At 33.9% G+C, this 20,372-nt stretch overlaps 1 long non-coding RNA gene across 1 annotated transcript; it reads right to left on the bottom strand.

Moving 5' to 3' along the window:
• Nucleotides 1–14,697: 14,697 nt before the first annotated feature.
• On the bottom strand, nt 14,698–15,709 carry LOC123669255. Its single transcript, XR_006745723.1, has 2 exons — nt 15,553–15,709; nt 14,698–15,290 (listed from the first exon to the last, which is right to left on the bottom strand). It is a non-coding gene; the product is annotated as an uncharacterized LOC123669255 (long non-coding RNA).
• Between the last annotated feature and the right edge of the window lie 4,663 nt (nt 15,710–20,372).

The following is a 20,372-nucleotide window of genomic DNA, read 5'->3' as shown; positions in this document are numbered from 1 at the left end:
AGACATTTAAGAATAAATGTGAAACGAGAACTGGGACGATCGTAATGAAATAAAATATATCATTTAAATGTGTCTGTAGAACAGCGCTGCAAAACCTTCCAACCCCAGTTATCTCCCACTTGGCTCTGGTTTCTGAATACATTGTAAGAATCATGTATGTATGTATGAGGTGCACGTATTAACATAGAAAACGCTGCAAGCACCCAACGAACGCTGCCTCGGTTTGTGAATGTACTGAATCCTAAAATCAGATGACATAGCAATGACGCCACCTTTGAAAGCATCAATGGCGGGAACGAGTGCATTTGCGTCGAGATGTGACTCGGGTATACGCTTTAATTTACATTTGATGGTAGCTATGATTGCTTATATGTGTCAATATATAATTTTACTAGCTTTAGGAATAATGGTGAGGAGTAGTAATAATTTCCACTAGGAGAGTTACTTAAGAAGTGATTCGTTGGTTTGGAATAGACTAGAACGGCAGATCTGGTTTATTTAGAAGAAATAGTTGTTTTAAGCTTTTAGTTTTAATTGGAAAGCATACAATATCATATTAGACTGTTACGTCTATGTCTAAGAAAAACGCTTGATTGAAAATTCACCAAAAACGTTGCCTTTTAAACATTTTGAGGTAGGGCATAGCAGAAAATTTCCTGCTCAAAATATGGAGCAGCTCGACTGGGAAAGTACCTCGAGCTTATAGAAGATCACAGCTAAATAATACTGTTTTCAAACAGTATTGTGTTCTTGTTGATGAGTAAGGTGGCCAGAGCCCTTGAGGGGAATTAGGGGTAGGGTCAGCAATGCGCTCGCAATGCTTCTGGTGGTGCAGACGTCTATAAGCTACGGTAATCGCTTACCATCAGGTGAGCCGTGCATTTGTGTGCCGACCCAGTTGCTTAAAAAAAATGACACAAAATACCGAAACGAGAAATAAACAGACGGCAGTTCAAATATTTTATAATTTATAATTTTTTGATTGATTGAAAATAATTTACCTACCAATCAAGAATGATTAACATCGCCAATTTTACATAGGGTATAGAAGAATGGAAAAAAAATTACTTATTAAATATTAAAAATGTAGATCTCTTTCTCATTCTCATATAGTGAGAGTATGTGAAAGAGCAGAATGAGGAGAATGCATAAGCGATCTCCAAACCAAAAGATCAAACGGAATATGGAACACACAAATTTAATTCCTGTAGCTTGTCTGTGGGAACGCTTTCCAGAACTAGTTAGTTTGCGAACTTAACAAGACTATTCTACTTGTATTAAATAAACTAAATATAGTTGCTTCATAAATTAATATGATAAACTAAACGTTTCTCTTAAAGACGAAGTGTACGCTCTAGACAAATATTTGAGTTTTGATAGTTATAATATTTAAATGGAATATTGTCAGGTAAATTTTCATTGTTGTAATAGCAAAAGCTCTACTTAGAACTAGCTGTGCCCGCGACTACGTCCGCGTAGAATTGAACAAAATAGTCAGTTCGCAGTTATATAATTTAAAAAAAATCTAAAATAAAAGTAGCCTAAGTTACTCCTCATTACATCAGCTATCAGCTAGTGAAATTTTCGTCAAATCGGTCCAACCCTTTCAGAGACTAGCCGTAACAAACAGACAGATAGATATACAGACACAAATGATAAAAAATGTTATTTTGTTATATGTACCGTGTATACATTTATATGCATTTAGTAAAAAGCAGTTTTTAAATAATACAAACAGACACTCTAATTTAATTTATTTGTATAGATTAAACAAAATCCTTGAAAGTTCAAGTGACAGTGGCCTGGTCACTTGTGTTGCAGAACCAATGGCCGTTGGTGGAGACGTGTCCTGGAGTGGAGACCGCGTATTGGCAAACGCAGTGTGAGTCTTCTTCTCATTGCTGGATGGCTGACGATCTACGTAAGATTACGTAGCGTGATGTAGGCTGGATGAGGATTGTGAAAAACCGGGATATGTGACGCAAACTTAAGTAAGCCTATGTCCAGCAGTGGATTGCAATGGTTGAACTAACTGACTAATTATGTAGTAATTAACTTGTCCTTATTGTAATTAGGCAAGTGAGACTAATTCTAACACAGTTCAATACACAGTTACTCTACTGTCAAACAATAATACTTTGTGTTACTCAGACACAATTAAGCCTTTAAGCTTTGTACGACCGTATTCAGTATAAAGGATGAATGAGCTTAATTAAACATTTATGGGAATTTGGACACCATGATTGAACCAATTGAAGCTATTGACAGGATAAGCAATGAGTTACAATAGACTAATGGTTTGATTACGTCCGTTTATAGTATGTACATGTATGTTCCTTTAATTATTATCATACCGATAAATAGATACTTGGAAGGAAGAAAGCAGGGATGTTGACATTTTGAACTAAAATTTTAAAATATTATAATTTGAACTGTTCTATAACCTGTATTTTTTTTCTAGTGTAGGTTTGTGCAAAGTTACGGCTCACCTGATGTTAAGCGATTACCGGGGCTTATAGACGTCTGCTACACCAGAAACATCGCAAACGCGTCGCCGGTCCTATACGCAATTCCTTTCAAGTACTCTGGTCGCCTCTTTTACCAACAGAAACACAATACTGCTTGAAAGCAGTATCATTTAGCTGTGATCTTCTGTAAGATCGAGGCACTACCCCAGTCGAGCTTCTCCATATTCCTCCCGGAAATTTCCTGCTGTGTCCTACCTCGGTTAAAATATTTATTATTTTCATTCACTATATTTTTTACTTAAAAAAACAGTCATTAGAAAATTAAAGGATTAAAAATTATAAATATTCGTAACGAGGGTTTGAAAGTAATTTCATAATGTTGATTTTACATATAAAAAATGTTCAAAATACTTTATAAATTTAATTTGAAATTATGTTATCATATGAAAATTTTCTAAATTTGTTCATGAAGCAATGAGTTTTAATCAAAGCGCCAACATGTGGTTCAATAACCTAAGCGACGTTATTTATGTCGCAATGAAAAAAGTTTAGCAATTAAGCACTTTTAAAACTTTTAATATCATACACATATTTTCCAACACGCCTAAACACCGGCGATTGAGTGTATGATTCCCGTGTGGGATAAATATTTGTATTTTTGTACTAATTGTTAACTTTACCTAGTAGAGCATCTAAAGCCGTCTGCCCCAGAAGTTATTATATGCACCTGAATGCGATCGCTACTCATAGTAGGGAATATATCCACCAACCGGCTGTGGAGTAGTATAATGGTTTCACTTTTTCTAATCTTTCTTTCTAAGCCCTAGGATGTAATAAATTGAATCAATCATCATCACATCACATATCTTTCAAAAACCAATAAATAATTAATTATTTTAATGATGGTAAAAGTAAGAACTCTACAAAATTGTGCAATAAATAAAAATTAAAATGTTGTCGATTATCGATAGGTAATACTATGAAATCAATTACCATACGTTAAATATTGAAACAGAGGTATGGAAGTCATTAACTTAGCGTACCCGTGAGTTATGACAGGCTGTCCCACCGAGTGCTAGCTGTCAGAAATATTGATAGCGTGTAGTGCCCCTCGTCAGCGTGCGACTAAGTGTTTTATGTTTGTTCATAATTAATTATTCGGATACGCTAAGTTCTCGTATCGGTACCGATCTTGAAGGGCCATAAAGTTATCTGATCGGACGCTTTATAGACAAGCTTTGAAGTCTATTGTATCGGTTTTGGATGTTTAAATTGTCAGACTTTTTTTATTATTATTTTTATCGATTTTTTTATTTATTTTTTATTTGAATTTAAACTTTAATTAACTTCACTTCATTTCATTTCTTCATTAAAAGTAGATATAGGAATGACTTATCTCATAAAAGTAAGGATTAAACTAAATGAAAGTAACACTTTCGAAAGTATGAAATTAATATTTTCTTGTAGCTCAAATTAGTTTCGTAAAAGTGTAAAATAATAATTGCATATAAATGTTCACTGTCAGTGACACTATGATGGATACTAAATATTTTCAAAATATCGTCAATCAAAAAGGCGAACAAAACACGATAAATATATCATCATCATTACAGTCCACTGCTGGACATAGGCCTCCACAAGTTTACGCCAAAAATAACGTGAACTCGTGTTTTGCCCATAGTCACGACGCTGGACAGGCGGGTTGGTGGCAGAATAAATATGTATTTCGTTTTAAATATAGATTACACTTAAAATATTTCTTCAAGATATCAGCCGCAAATCTCATACCTGCATATAAAAGTCGTATGTGATTTTATTTCTTGATATATCAACTTTTTATAGTGTTAAGAAACGAAGTACTCTACCAAACTATATTAAAGCAAACCCAGTAAAAATAAAGATGCTACTGCAAAACACTTTCGAACAAAACTATAACTAAAACTTATTTAAAACAATATATAATATATATTTTTATATCTCCAAAGCACCCAACAGATATATTCACACACAAATGCCACGTGCAAACTACCGAAACTAAATGAAACCTGACCATAAACTCGCATACGAACACAATTGGAGAACTACTTTACACAACAACTGAATTTCGAGTAAACTTTTAAAGTCGCACACTCTCGCCGACGAACTCAGTTAAATGAAATTATAGCACACATTCCACATTATTGCGGGCGTCCCGATGTTGTAAGGCTACTGTCTACCGCTTAAAGGAGTAACTTAGTGCAATGAAATGCATTATATAAATGACAAAGGCTTTGGCTTTCGTACAAGATTACCTTAAATTAAGCTATAATGAGTATTCTTAAAATGGTAATTCTTCAGTTTCTTGATGGTTATTTTCAATATTAATTTCATTATAATAATTAAATAATTAATAATATATATAAATAAGAATTAAATAAAATAATAATATAATAAATATGATAATTATATATAAATAATAATTAATTTCATTAAATAAATTTCATGTCGGAACTTAATCTGTTCCAAATGAAATAGCTTCTCTTTTAAAAGCTAACAAAAAAGTTATTAACCAAGATTTTCTCTTTTTTTAATCGAAATTAATGATCCGAACCGATATATTTGACCCCATGGTAATAAAAGACAATAAAAAAATGATTAAACAAATAACAGTCACATACGTAATAGTCTTAATAGTCTCTAAAGAGTTTCTCTACTTAAATGCTGCTTACAGCGTTCTAAATGTGGCCCAAATACCAAGCAAGAGCAAAGAATATGTCCAATGTCACACATCCATTTAGCCTATCGCAGTCCACTGCTGGACATAGGCCTCCACAATTTCGCGCCAAAAATGGCGTGAACTTATGTGTCATCATTCAAACTACCTTGGAAGTTATCCACTAATATATTTAAAGATACCGTTCAACTAAATGCGTCAAATATGTTAAGAGTTGTGCCTAAACCACAGAGCCCAGCTTGTTTAGGCATGTTTCGGAACTTTGTGTTTTCTTGTCCAAGATTCCTTGCATCTGCATCTGAAGATGAAAGTTAACGAAGAACACGTGCAACCAGAAAACGAAATAACTTGGTGAATGCGTGACGATTTGAGAGGGAGATATAAGTTAGTGAAGATATAAAGAGTTTTGAAAGTTTAACTTCAGTCGTGTGGTCTAAAGCACACTCGTCTTATATTTTATAGTAGGCTTAAAAATAATTTTTAATCGTCATTTTTAAACGACTTCAAAAAAAGGAGGAGGTTCTTAGTTCAACTATATATTTTTTTAAATATGTTACCTTAGAACTTTTTACTAGGCAGACCGAATTCGATGATTTTTTTCATAGAAAGTTGGCGCTTGTTATATGGTCCCATTATAATGTACTGTTTGAGTGATCTTTGATAACGTGTGTTTGCTTGACAATTATATCGTCTACCCCGATGAAATTCAAGTCGGTTTTGTTTTGTTTGCGAGCAAACACAATTCTACATAATAAATTGATTTTATTAAAAATAACAATAATAATTCAAATTATAGCTAACGTGAAGCTTCTAACAATTCGGTTCTACTTAGGAGAAATTACAGGAACTCAACAATTTTTAACAATTGTCTCTACTAGTTTATCTAGAAGTTAATCTAGTAACAACAGTACTGCGCGATGTCCGGCCATATACAACTAAGTATCAAGTGTTTGACCAACATTAAGGGGTGACTTAATGAAGCATACGAGCTCTGCCCGGCTCGCCCCAGAGACGCGTCGATAACAACGCGTTAGCATTTGTATGGCGACCTGTTTGCCGCTAAATCCCGCAGTGACTAACGTTTTGTACAGAACATTTCATATGATGATGTGCAATAATTTTAAAATGTGGATATAATTTGATTTAATTATATGTGCGAAAGGGTATATGTACTTATATCTAAATAGAAATCTCATTAACAAAATATTGTTTTTATTGCTATAGATGTAAATGATAAAGGTAACAACCAACTGGGCAGGAATTAAGCCTAATTAATACGCTCCCGTACTCCGATTACTTACTATACCACCCCTAGATGACATTAGAGTCTCGAAAAGGAAGCTTAAAGTTCTTGAATTACTCACATAGCTCTGTTTTTTAAACCTGACTTAATTTTAGAAGCATATAAGGCCTATAACATTTATTATTTAAGCCTATATTTCAAAAGGGCTACTGTTCTGAAACCAAACCTTGAACAAAACTTGGTATTTTCGAATTATAATATATAAATACAATAATAATTAGGTACAATGTGGACATAAGGTGGCACTCTATTAGTCCGTGTGGCGTTTACAAGTACAGCGTCAATGCAGTCGATGCGGCGTGCATAATGACGGTAACGAGGCACATTGTCGTCAACACCTGCCGCCGTAGGGACCAGCGTTGGCGCTAAGTTCCCTCGCTGACGTGTCGAAGACCACGTAAACAAACATAGTTTAATTTATTTTAAAAGGTTTCAAGTTAAATATTTTAGTGTTATACAATTTTGTAATTGGACGAATGTGTACTAAAGTTTTCCCGATTTCTTTTTAATATCAATATTTAATCATCACCGTTGTAGCACTTACTACAATTGAGGATATAAAAACTGTTTAGAATTCTCGGCCCCTACTAGGATATCGATTCTCCGTATGCTCAACAATTACAAACACCCAAACCACAACCAATTCTGTATATATGTATGGTCGTTACAAATATTTGTCATATACAAGGAACGAACCTTATTATTTTAGACGTCTTCAAGGAGATGGCTAGACTTTAGATTAAGAACCGCATTTTCAAGTTAGATAGGTTAGGGTTATTTTTTTGTGACCAAATTATGTCGATAAACATTCAAATTTTGAGCTTAGATAATGCGACGGTTCTTATTCTAAAGCCTTACCAAGGAGGTTGCCCTTTAGTTTCTTGCTAATATTACTGTACACCTTACCATACCTACAAGCCGACATAATTTTGCCAGCAGCATTACGCACTTCTGCTCGCTAGTGTACTAAAAATGAAAGTTCTATTAACGGCAATGATCGATCGTACTTGAAGCTGATATTTGTTTTTTCGCATATGATTATTTCCTAAGTTTTTGCTGTCTAATCGTACAACTTATAAAGTATCTTTCAGTTCAATCCCGTTCCTACTCCCCTCTACCTAACTAATACCTTACCTGTATTGTACTTATGCTAACTACAACAACAACTAAATCTGTCTGATTGTTTAATGAAATAAGCAACAAAACAACAATATTTATATAACGTATACCTTCTTATATATAAATAAAAATGAATGTTGCTAGGCGCATAACTCGAGAATGACTCGACAAATTCGACTAATTTATTCTCTTGTATGTTCCTTAAGGCCCACGGAAGGTAATACTTAAAAAAAAATTAGAAAAAATTATTTTTACTATTAACTTTTGACAGAACGAAGTCTGTTCGGGCAACTAATAAAATAAATAGATTCAAAAGGATAACTCACTCATTCACTCATTCATTCGCACTGATTAACTGAGAGAAGTGACGTTCAGAAACAATGCCGACGGCGAGGGACAATTTGTCACCTCGCAAAACAAAGAGGAATTCATTATTTCCCAAAACACCTGATTCAATTATAAGGTAAATAAGTTTTAGACATCGCTGAGGAAATAATTAAATTTCGTTCGGACTTCGCTCCTGCTTAATAAGTAAACTATGTACATTTATAACAGCGTGTCCTCTGTTCTTTAAATATTAGAATTGATTATTATAAATACTTGTTTAACGTATGGTAATGAGTTTAGCCAGAGATGATAGATGATACCGAATTATATTTCCATTCAATAGACATTTCAATTGAAAATATATTCCTTAAACAAAATAACTTAACACTCGAAAAGAGTTGTTAGTCCAGAATTGAGCCTAGTGTTTTGATTAGGATCAGTGTTTTGTTCACTGAGCCATTCCATGATGGTGGTATGACTATCAAGGATAATTGTATAAAACCATATAGATGTTGAGCAAGATCACGTGACTTAGAAAGTCGAACATTTCTATGAAGCGATGCAAGGCTGTCGGAGTGATAACAATGATGTATTCGTTTGTAAGCAATACGCCTGAGCTTTGAAGAAATTTATAAGCAAAAACGGTAAGGTTGGGTTTTAACACATTGTTTTCTAAATCATATCAATATTACTATAAATAAGAAAAGACTAAATTTCATTAATTTTGGCATAATATGAAATATCTCTCTCAAAATTTGGAACAATCTGACCGAAATCTCAACTTAACAGATTACAGCTAAATAAAATTGGTCTCAAGTTGTATTGTGATGAGTAAGGTGGGCAGAATTCATGTGATGGATGTGCAGTATTTACATTGTGTAGTTTCAACTACAATTTACTAATGATTCTGGTCTAAAAGTGTCATAAGCTATGATAGACCAAAATACAAATTTTAAAATTTCCCTCGAAGTCGTAGGTCTTTAACTTTCCTCTTCCATATCCTGTCTTAACTTCGTTCCGATTTAATCAAAATGTTTCGTTCACTGGACCGTCTAAATATTACTGTTAAATATTTTTCTACACATAGATTTCTTCAAAATTCCAACACTGGTGAAAAAAAGGTTTGCTTAACCTTTTTTGGTTACTTATGTTTAGATTTTTCAGTATCGTTTCATATTCTTTACACTCAAAGCAATAAAACGATTTCAGTATTATTTAAATCACTTCTTAAAATTTCACGACGTGATACAGTAACATTTCATTCATAAATTAAATAAACGTCAAGGAGCATAATACAAGATTTTGTGTTGAAAATATTGAGTTTACATTGTGTACTAGACTCGCAAATTTAGAAATATTATCTGACACCCAGAAAGCATTTCAGGTGGATGCCACCACTAAAGGGATTGTATTCCAGAATAATATGCGGTAAGATTTATTCTCATATTCTGTAATAAGAATAAAATTCTTTTATCTGTACTAATATTAAAATTAGATATGTTTTATCATGCCAAGCTTAAGGTAGGCAGGTACCTGTCTACCCTGTCTGGCTTTATCTGGTTATGTTCAGCTTAGTTGAAAATACTTTGCTATAGTGAGGGTATTTGGTGAAAAATGATATATGATTTTTTAAATTATCACACATTGAAACACAGACGCAAAATAGTGCCTAAACATGTTGGCGTATTCTTTTTACTTTGACAGATAAGACTATGCTACCTACTATACCATATACGAAAAGTATCAATATTTTCAATTATGTAAACGTTTTCTTCAGTTTAAACTTAAAATACTTAATTCAAATATTAAGGTAACCTACAAAGTTCTTGGTAATCAATTTTTCAATTGCTACGTTCGAACGGCTTCGTATGCACGGTACAAATTTTACTCCAGACAAATAATGGTGTGAAGCATATAATACTCCTTTTTTTTAATTTGACGACGTGTCAGCACAACAATCACACCTGGCTTAAGGCCGTTGCGCTGGCAGTTGCGGGTTAGATAGCCGCGGTATACATTTGTATTGGCTATACAGATGTTTGCCGTGATCTAAGCGTTTGTGCATGTGTATTGCGTGTGTTTCCGGACCCCCGACACTGGAGAAAATCCTACTGGGAGCCGTTAAGTGAAGCGTTTACTTATTTAAAAAAAGTGTTTTTACGTTTGTTCTTTCGTAGGTGGGTACTTCATACATTACGGGAAGAGATTTACCCTATTTCACATAATTATCTCTCGAAATAAATGATTTCCTTAACAATAATTGCATTAATATCAAATCAGAAGTAATGAATGTAAATATAATTCTAAAATAAATACAACAATATTTAAGAATAACAAAACAACAATAGATGACGAGATATTATTTGTAGAACCAACACCGTGAATCACTGCCAATCATCTTTAACGTAGCCAAAAAGATCTAAACATACATTGAATGCTAATTAGAAATAGTTAGACGAATATATAAGTATGTATAAAGCAATGGATAATGATGTTTAAATAGAAGCAAAATTTTATTTGTGGTACAGGTTAATAGGCGTAGCGATATAAGGGCGGTAGATGTAACACGATAGGCGAAGTTCGCACGCGAACACGTTCCAGCAGACACACTCATAAACTACGTAATACGTTTGTACAAATGTATCAACTATATAATTTATAACGTACCGTTTAATGTTATTTATGGAATATAACTACCGGTATGTTTCTAAGTAGGGTACGCTGATAGCGATGCGGTGTTTGCGGGTATATTATTTAAAAGAATGTGTAGGTAATTTCTTTATTTATACAGTAATATCGAGCTTAAATATTGAGGTGGTAACCTGTTATTGAGCTGTAAATGGTAGCATATCGTGTTTACTTCCGCTCTTGGCAGTCGGTAGTCATACGTTTAAGAATATTAGTAAAAATTTGTTAAAAATAACATTACTTCCATTAAAGCCAGTATCGTTACGAATGCATTATAGGTAGGATAGACATTTAGGTAGGTATCATAAAAGGGATAGTTAGAAAATTATTTGTAAAAAAAATAGTGTTGAAAACGATAAAACTAACTACATAGTCAGACTCAATCATTCAAAATCAACGGTCACTGGCTTGTGACTGTTGCGCTGGTGGGTTCGAAACCATACACATGGAAAACGTTTGTATTGGCCATACAGATGTTATACGTTGTCTGGGCATTTGTGCTTGTGTATTCTGTGTCCCCGTGTGTCTGGATCCCCGACACAGGAGTTAAACCAAGTTGAGTGTGAGGCGTTACTTTATTTATTTATTCATAGTAACACGATAATCTCAAAACGAGTAAATCCACGAACAATGTCTTGTCAAGATTATATTTTCAAAGCACTTTAAAGCACAACATAGCCTGTTAAAAGCTTTCACTAGTGTCAAAACAGCACAGATAATTTAAGTTAAGAAGAATAATATAGAAATAACTCTTGCCATTGGCAATATCCAACCGCCAGTTTCAAAAATCTGCCAATCTCATATTTTGCTCACTAATCATAATTTGCTAAAAAAAAATCCAGAGATAGATTACAAAACCGACCGTAATGCGACGCTAATTCACGTGTCAGGCCAACGACCCGATAGTCTTGAGTTACGTAACGTTGACCAAATTAAAAGAGGCTAATGGCTAATTGCCAAGGACTGTTTTACCAGAAGAAAATTAACGATTCCTCGGAACGAGATGGTGTTTAAGGAAAAAATATGAGTGCCGGAAAAACGGTAGCCGGCGATTTATTCCGCGCATCTGGGACTCGTTTACAGGACAACGTTTGTTGGCTTACGATTTTTAATTGCGAAATTTTTAACGGGTATCGTGGCGTGTTTCGACGTTCTATTTTTGAAATTTCATGCTCAAATATGTTTTTTTTTTTTATCATACAGATTCGTAATTGAAGTTGTTAAATATTCTGTAACTTAGACGTTATTATATTAGGTTATATCCAGGAAGATACGATGTATCTGCAGAAGAAAGAGAAAAGAGAAATTTGCTAATCGATTATTAGAACAAGGTTAAAATAAAATAATAACATTATAAATATAGACCAACTTTGAATTTTGATTTTGGTTTCGGCCAGTTTCGGCCAAAAAACCTAGTTTCAGCTTTAGTTTGGGTTCGATCAAAAATTATCCGAAACTTCCGCCTCCGCTGAAATTCTGTGATTGTGAAATGTTATGCGTCATTTGGCTAACAGAGCTGCCCCCTGCACCGCCGGATTGGGAAGTAAATACTATTGTCTGGGTGTGCTGGAAGAAAGCTCTTATAGGGATAAGCACACCCATTATACGTGAGTCTCTATGACAAATATATTACGTGTATAATTTTGTAAGTATAAAAATTGTTAAATAAATAAATAAAATAAATGAATATTATAAACAAAAACTCTAAGACATAAAATTATTGTTATTTTTTTGTATGTATGTGCAAATAAATGCTTAAAATACATCTGACTTCAGTATAGGCTGTTAGATAGCCCAGATGAGTTTCGGTTTGGGTTCCAGATGACACTGAGGCCAGAGGCGAAATATCGGTTTCGTTTTTACTTATAATACATAAGTAAATTATAATATCGAGGAATAACAAATTGAAGAAGAAATAAACTGTCGAAATTTTAATAGACATTATTTTGCGATGTGCGTCGTTGTGAGATAAAATAATACAACAAAAGTTGATTATCTTGAGACTACAAGACAAGTGTCAGTTTTTTATTAAAATAAGAATCATCAAAATCGCTATACCCAATGAAAAGTTATACGGTGTTATAACGTAGGTCGATGAAAAAAATAGTCAAGTAAATACGCATTATTAGATATAACTTGAAAATTATTTGTTAGATCTCAAGTAAATTGAAATGATACCACATGACACGTGTTTAGTTTAAAATAAAATCATCGAAATCGTTCCGTCCAGTCAATACCATCCAGTCAAAAAATCTAAGGTACATGAAAAAAAATACAATCTAATTAAGACTCCTCCTTTTTTGAATTTCGATTACGAAAACGTATTCGGTAATGTTACAGTCACCCGATATTCCATCTTAATATAATTTAAAATACAATATTTATTTTCTGTGTTATTACATACGTCACTAGATTACGTCTTGAAATAAAACTTTTCCAAACCTCTGTTATCACATCAATCACTCCCACGACCCGATAAACATTCGGAACATCAAAAATTTTAATAAAACACAAGAACTTGAGACTTTTCCTAACATTACTTTTCATTTAAAAGATTGAATTTATAACAGTGAAAATTTGCGACGAAGCGTTATTTATAAACGAAAGACTAGAATTCATTTAGGCCGAAAAGTTTTACCGTAAATAGAGAAGTCGAAAGGGGTGCCAACGTAAAAAGGCCGGTTGATTTTAAGTTGATAACAATAGGCGTGGTAGCTTCACTATAAATACATCACGACAATACGACTATTTAAATGAAACAAGAGCTCTATATTCATTGCTGGTTTTGTACTGTACGCCTGATGTACCAATCTAACAAAAACGTCAATGGTCGATGAATAGCTTTTAATGTCTTGTTTCGTGTAGCAGGAAGTCGAAAAGTAAATAGGGATGTTGATTAATCATTGTGAAATAGCGTAAAACAACGATAGCAACGTCCTTTCGTATCGTGCAATTTACAAGGCTCGTGCTTCGCAGGTATTTGAGGGATCTTAATGAAGTTATGTTAAATTATTTTAAATTAGTTTACGAATTGTTAACAGAACACACTAGTGTAATTACATTTGAAAGTTATGTAAAGCCGGTTGCGGTCTACCGCTACTTTGTACGAAATTTGTAATTATGTAAACGTTTGTCTAAATAAAAATGTAACATTCTTTTAAATACAACCATTGATACCTTTGTAAATGTTAAAAATGAATGTAAAAAAAAAATGTGCTTTAGACCACCAATGAAGAAAACTTACGAAACGTATAGCTCCCTCTTTCTATCTTCACTAACTTATATCTCACCCGGTCACATTTTCGTAACGCTCTCGTCACACATTCACCAGCTTATTGCCCATCTCAAGAGTGCAAAAAAAGTTTTACTGCAAAAATGAATACTGCCTAATTAGCCAAATTGTCCGTATCAAAACCCTGGCCATCGACATACATACAAATATATTCCAACGGCCTTACCACTGTGGAACAATCAACTAGCCCGTTGGCGCAGTTTGTAGTGATCCTGCTTTCTGCTCCGGGGGTTGTAGGTTCGATTCCCGACCCGAATTTGGGTGATCCACTTTGATTGGGTCCACTGCTGGACATAGGCCTCCACAAGTTCGCGCCAAAAATGGAGTGAACTCATGTGTTTTGCCCATAGTCACCACGCTGGGCAGGCGGGTTGGTGACCGCAGGGCTAGTTTTAACCTCGTAAGTCCTGTGTTTTATTAACACCAGTAGTCATATCTGCCGGCTGTACTATACCAAGTACAAACTAAGAATAATGCTTCAGACCGAGACAAAATTATGTCGATTTTAGGCAATTTTTGAAGTGAGGGTTCGTTGTGTGTATTTTTTACGGTATGTTTGTGATGTATAGCACCTTCTTAAAAAGGAAATAAATAAAAATATTTTGTACTTGTGGGAGTACATTGGGTTTTAACACAGTATAATAAAACAATATGAAAAAGTTATAAGCTTTTATTTCGTATTAAAATTAAATATTATTTTTGTTCTAAAATCACTTAGTAGTATATATTTTATTTTATTACAACATAAACAATATTTTTCTTCTAGAAACATTTATAAAATACTCCCTCAAAGACAATATTAGCATAATTTACTTTTATAAACCAGAGGATAACAGTATCACTATTCTTAATTATCGAAATAGGATAGAGGACATAACAATCTTCCTTACGTGCTAGTTTAATTGACATCTTATTTCAAAATCACTTTTTATTTCTTATTATTAATTGTCTTGTCGATGAAAGGCCCTGCAACAATTTCTTGTTGAGTTCAGGCAAATAGCTACATTACAGTCAGAGCATTTAAATAAACTCCTTTTGTCACACCCAGAGAGATGGCCTCGTTGTTGTTTGTCTAGATGTTCCGGTAAGTGGATATTGCCATATAAGCGTCGCATTTTTGATGGTACAGGCACTATGCCCGCTATGTCGTGCCCTTGTACTTGTACTTCTGCCACGGCCACGTTCAACTCGTTGGTCACGAGCACTTTGAGTACGACGACTAGATCCACCTCCACTTACAGCGATTTCTATTTCTCCACCTTCAGATTCCGAGGACAGGTTTAGGTTAGGTCAGGGAGGTCAGGTCAGGCACATATTCATCATCCGAGTCTTCGAACTCCGAATTATTAAGAAGTTCTGCTATTTGTATTTCGTCGAAAGCTACAAATACGAAAAAAAAACAGTAGTTATATAGACCGAATGTACCACCTCAAGTACAAATTATAAACAGTTATTTATGTAACAAACGCCTAACGTACCATGTGAAGTACAAATTATTTTGACTCATCAGGAAACACTTTAAATATATAGTTTTCTTACAAATATTGCTTGTTTTACAATATTCATAATTTAAAAGCACTATTTCACTTCAAAAACAATAGAAAAAACAAATGATTTAATTGATATAAACAGACAATCTTACCTCGTGTTAGCCGACGAGCCGACCGCGTGGTCATCTTGCTAAAAAGTGACACTAACACTGACAGTTGACGTAACCTGTCTAACATGACGGAATTGACTACAGAGTAAAGAATTATAATAACAGTAGCAATGTTGGCGATGTAAAAAAACTACCCGGTAAATGAGCAATCCCTCATTTGTACTTGGGTAAGTACAGTAGGCAGTTACTCCATCTATGTAGTACAAATCTCAGGTCTGAACTGTTATCGTTAATTTGTACTTATACAAGTACGTGGGGACTTACGAGGTTAACACACCGAAGACGCTGCTGCCCGTCTTCGGCCTGTGTATTTCAATGCTAACAGTTGGATGGTTATCCCGCCAACGGTCGGCTGTTTAAGTTTCAATGCGGTAATGGAACCGTGTTATCCCTTAGTCGCCTCTTACGACACACACGGGAAGAGAGGGGGTGGCTACATTCTTAATGCCATAACCACACAGCCATTGTATTGTATAATAAAAAAAAATGACATTTCAGAGTAACTTCTTTTCCACAAAGATAGCGTACACCTAAAAATTATCATTATCGAATTACTTAAAGCAATTTTTATCGTTTTAATATTAAACCTCAAAAACAAAACGTTACAACTTCGAATAATAAAGTAAAGAATCTAAAACTCATTTAACTTCGAAAGTTGTACAAAAAAATGTACAAGCATCGCTTCAAGTTAAAAAATGAAACAAAATAACTAAGACCGAACTAAGACTTCAATTATTTCTTTTAAAACAACTATAAAACATCAAAATCGCCTTAATTAATGCAGTTCTTTCTTCCTAAGACGGAAATAAAATTGAGATAGTGGTCTGTTATTGCAAGCGAAGAGTTTAAGTTTGTACACCAGTGGATGTCTCACTATTATGTTAAGATATAGCCTGTATTTCCATACAAATCATATTTACCCATATGTTCTACTATCAAAAAGAATTCTCCACATTTTACAACATGTTTAAACAATACTCCATTCGTTTTGGTCATAGAATTATGTTATATACCCTTTCTAGCCTATACTAGGTATTCTGTTTTAGGAACAATGTTAAATTATGATCTTGCAGACTTCGGGTCTTCTGGTATTGCAGACGTCTATAAGCTACGGTAATCTCTTACCATCAGGTGAAACGCACAATTGTTTGCCGACCAAGTTATATAAAAATAAATAATATGAATGTATCGGACAAGCATTACATTGCGCTATGTATTTAGTGGATTCTCAGTTTAAAATTTCCAACTTCTGCTATCAAAGGATAAAATACCCATGAAGCTGCCAGAAAAATATTTGCGAGGGTCTTTTAATTTATATCGTGGAATATTAATCAGGACGATAAGTCTGATATTAATCTGTATCTCTTGAAGAAAAAGATTAAAATATCTACATTTTAAAGATTTTCTATTAAATAAGTGGATATAACTTTGGTGGATTTAAAAAATTAAAGAAAATATATCTTGTTTATCTATAAGTATTCTAAGAGCTTTTTAACCGACTTCCAAAAAAGGAGGAGGTTCTCAATTCGACTGTATCTTTTTTTTTATATATGTTACTTCAGAACTTTTGACCGGGTGGAGCGATTTCGACAAATTTTCTTTTAATCGAAAGGTAGTGTGTGTCATTTGGTCCCATTTAAATTTATTTGAGATCTAACAACTACTTTTCGATTTATATCTAATAATGCGTTTTTACTTGACGCTTTTTTCGTCGACCTACGTTGTATTATACCGCATAACTTTCTACTAGATGTACCGATTTTGACAATTCTTTTTTTGTTGGAAAGAGGATATCCTTAGTTTGGTACCATGATAAGGAAACCAGGATCTGATGATAGGATCCTAGAGAAATCGAGGGAAACTCTCGAAAATCCGCAATAACTTTTTACTGGGTGTACCAATTTTGACTATTTTTTCGTCGATCTACGTTGTATTACTCGTCGATAAATTGAAGTCGGTTTTTTTCGTTTGTGAGCAAACACAATTATTTGTAGACATTTTTGAAGTGACAACGTCTAATAAATCGATGAACGTCGGCTGCATGCACGAAAAGGATGACTCATTGTAACGTTACGCTCACTGTCTCGTTGCGCTCATTGTACGCTTGCACCGCATCTATCTCTCTTCCACTTGATTAGCCTATGCGTCCGAGGAGATGTTTTGTTATGACGTTGTTACGTTTAACTACGTTCGTGAACCAACTTTACAGACAACCAATTTATATATAATTTTTATGGCAAAATAGCAGAAAGGGTATTGCTACTGATAATTGCGCTAGCACTAACAAACAGACTACATATGTCGTATTTCTACTAGTGAGCTAAAGACCAAAGAGTTCTTAAAAAAAAAACTCTTAAGATAAGTCCTAAACAATGTTTGAAAATCCATTCAAATATTCGAATGTAGACTTGCATTATATATTTATTTGAGGTATTATTATAATAAAGTGTCAATATTTAATATTCGACGGGCACCAGAAGACAGCAAATTCAATTTGAACACCTACCGACATAGTTTACGAAACTTGCACTTCCCTGCAAATCGCATTAAATTGTACCAATTGACCGATTCCCCCTTCGCCGAGTTTCTTAGGGCAATTAAACTTGTACACGGGGACAGAATCAAGTGGGGAAAACAGCTCCCCCCCCCCATAAGTAAACTTAGAGACTGGAAGCAAGTTGGACGAAACTTGACCGGCTTTATCCGCACTTTGGAACTCCGTAACTATCCGATCGGCTCTCACAAAAGGTTTAAGCGTAATTTGCTAAAAGTCCGACTCTGGGATTTGAGATTACGGAAACAAGATAATGACTAGTCTCTGTTTGTTTCGCTTGTTGTAGTTGATTCGTAATCGATGATTTTTGTTTCTACATACCTATAGTTGAATTAGAATTTTTTATTTTTGCTAAACAACTTTTGAAAGGATGCGCTTCGATTTAAAAATCAAAATCAAAAATTACTTTATTGAAATAGTTAATTACTTGTATAAATTATAATATTTCATCAAAATTAAAAAGTCTAAATTTAAAAAATGGTTAAGAAAATTTAATTCGTTACAAGTCTATCCATGAAAAGCCTAAGAAAACTTGGAAGCAGATGAAATTAATCATATTTCTTTAAATATGCAAATGAATCTGGGATAGTGAGGCTACGATTTTTTCGATATTTTTTTTTTAAATACTCTAAATATAAAAAGTCTGTACATATTTAATATTATGAAGCTGAAAAGTTTGCTTGTTTGTTTGTTAAAAGGCGCTAATCTCAGGAACTACTGATTTTGATTGAAAAGTTCTTTTTGGATTGGTCCATGTATCGAGGAATCCACGTGTGAATCCGCGGGGTATACCTAATTTATTTATAAAAGAAACTATCTGACATATAAAGGAAAAGTTGTGCTTGATTGCTTTGCATAACACGCTTATTTTGTCAAAGTATTTTGTGCTACTTTTCATCGAGTTAGTTTTCTGTCGAAGAAGGGATTACTGAAATCTGTTAAGTATACCAACGTGCCAAAAATATACCAATCTGTTAAGTGGTACCTACGTGCAGTAGAACATCGTGGTGGATTAATTTTATTTTATTTTATTTTTGAAGCTCTGATCCTTCTTCACCTGGAAAAAGAGGCGAATACCCAGCAGTGGCATGTTACAGGCTGAATTGTAGTTTTTTTTTTCAGAATTTGTAATATGTATTTGAAACTGTTCCTATGCCAGTTAAATGGATAAAGTAACGTTTATATTAATGATTTGCCCTACCTTAAGAACGATTTGTTGGTAAGTGTTTATATTACAATTATATTTGCAGTCTGTCAAACAAAGACATATTTTTTTATTGTAATAAGCGCACGAGTCACCTGATGATAAGCGATTATCGTTGTATATAAACGCTCCCCCCTCCTCACTCCCGTTCCCCCCCCCCCAGGAGCTCTGAGGAACTAATTACCACAAGATCACAACACTGCTTGAAAATAGTATTATTTAGCTGTGATCTTCTGTAAGGTCGAAGTACGTCCCCAGTCGGGCTGTTCCAGATTTTGAGCAGGATATTTCTTGCTGGGCCATACCTTAGTGTTTTATAACAGAACTTGAAATAAAATTAAATTGGAATAGACGTAAAATTTTACTACCAGAATTTTTTATTAAAGGAAAACAACTAACGCTTGTAACAACATTGTAGAAAATGTTCAACAGAACCCTGAACTCTTATAACTTTGAGAACACTCAAAAGAAAACCCGTAAAAAATTAAGTGCTTTTGAAGATCTAAAAATTTAATGACACCTTTAGCCGATAATGGATTCATAGCGTCTATTGGACATGCATTCGGAATAAGAATTAAAATGCAAGAAGTTCCCGCGACTCGAAAAGTAAAAAAGACGGATGAAAAAAAAACGGGTAAAATGTAAAGTTCGCCCTCAAGTCGAAACTCGTCAAAGCTATGAATATTCCGCCAATATCTACATTAGGAAAATCTGTAATTCAATTTGCGGATTGATAAAAATGGTTTTAAAATATTAGAACTAAGTTAAGATTCTGAATATATTTCTCTATTGATTCATTTTATCTAGCTTCGCCAGTTTTGAAGTAACATTTCTTTAGAATCTTTGAGATTTGAAACTCGTTGAAACGAAAATGTGTCATGATAAAGAAAGAAACACATAAATGTATAGGAGAGAATGAGATAGAATACATTTCTGGTCAAAACGCGTAAGCGACGCGTTTTGCATGGCGCTTACGATCTTTATCACGAAACCGTGATCATCGTCGATATCACAAATCTCAACGCCTACCTCCTACAACTTATC

Source organism: Melitaea cinxia, chromosome 3 (assembly GCF_905220565.1).
Source record: "Melitaea cinxia chromosome 3, ilMelCinx1.1, whole genome shotgun sequence".
Classification (NCBI taxonomy): Eukaryota; Metazoa; Arthropoda; class Insecta; order Lepidoptera; family Nymphalidae; genus Melitaea; species Melitaea cinxia.
The sequence above is the reverse complement of the archived record's forward strand: the minus strand, read 5'-3'. Positions and strand labels throughout refer to the sequence as shown.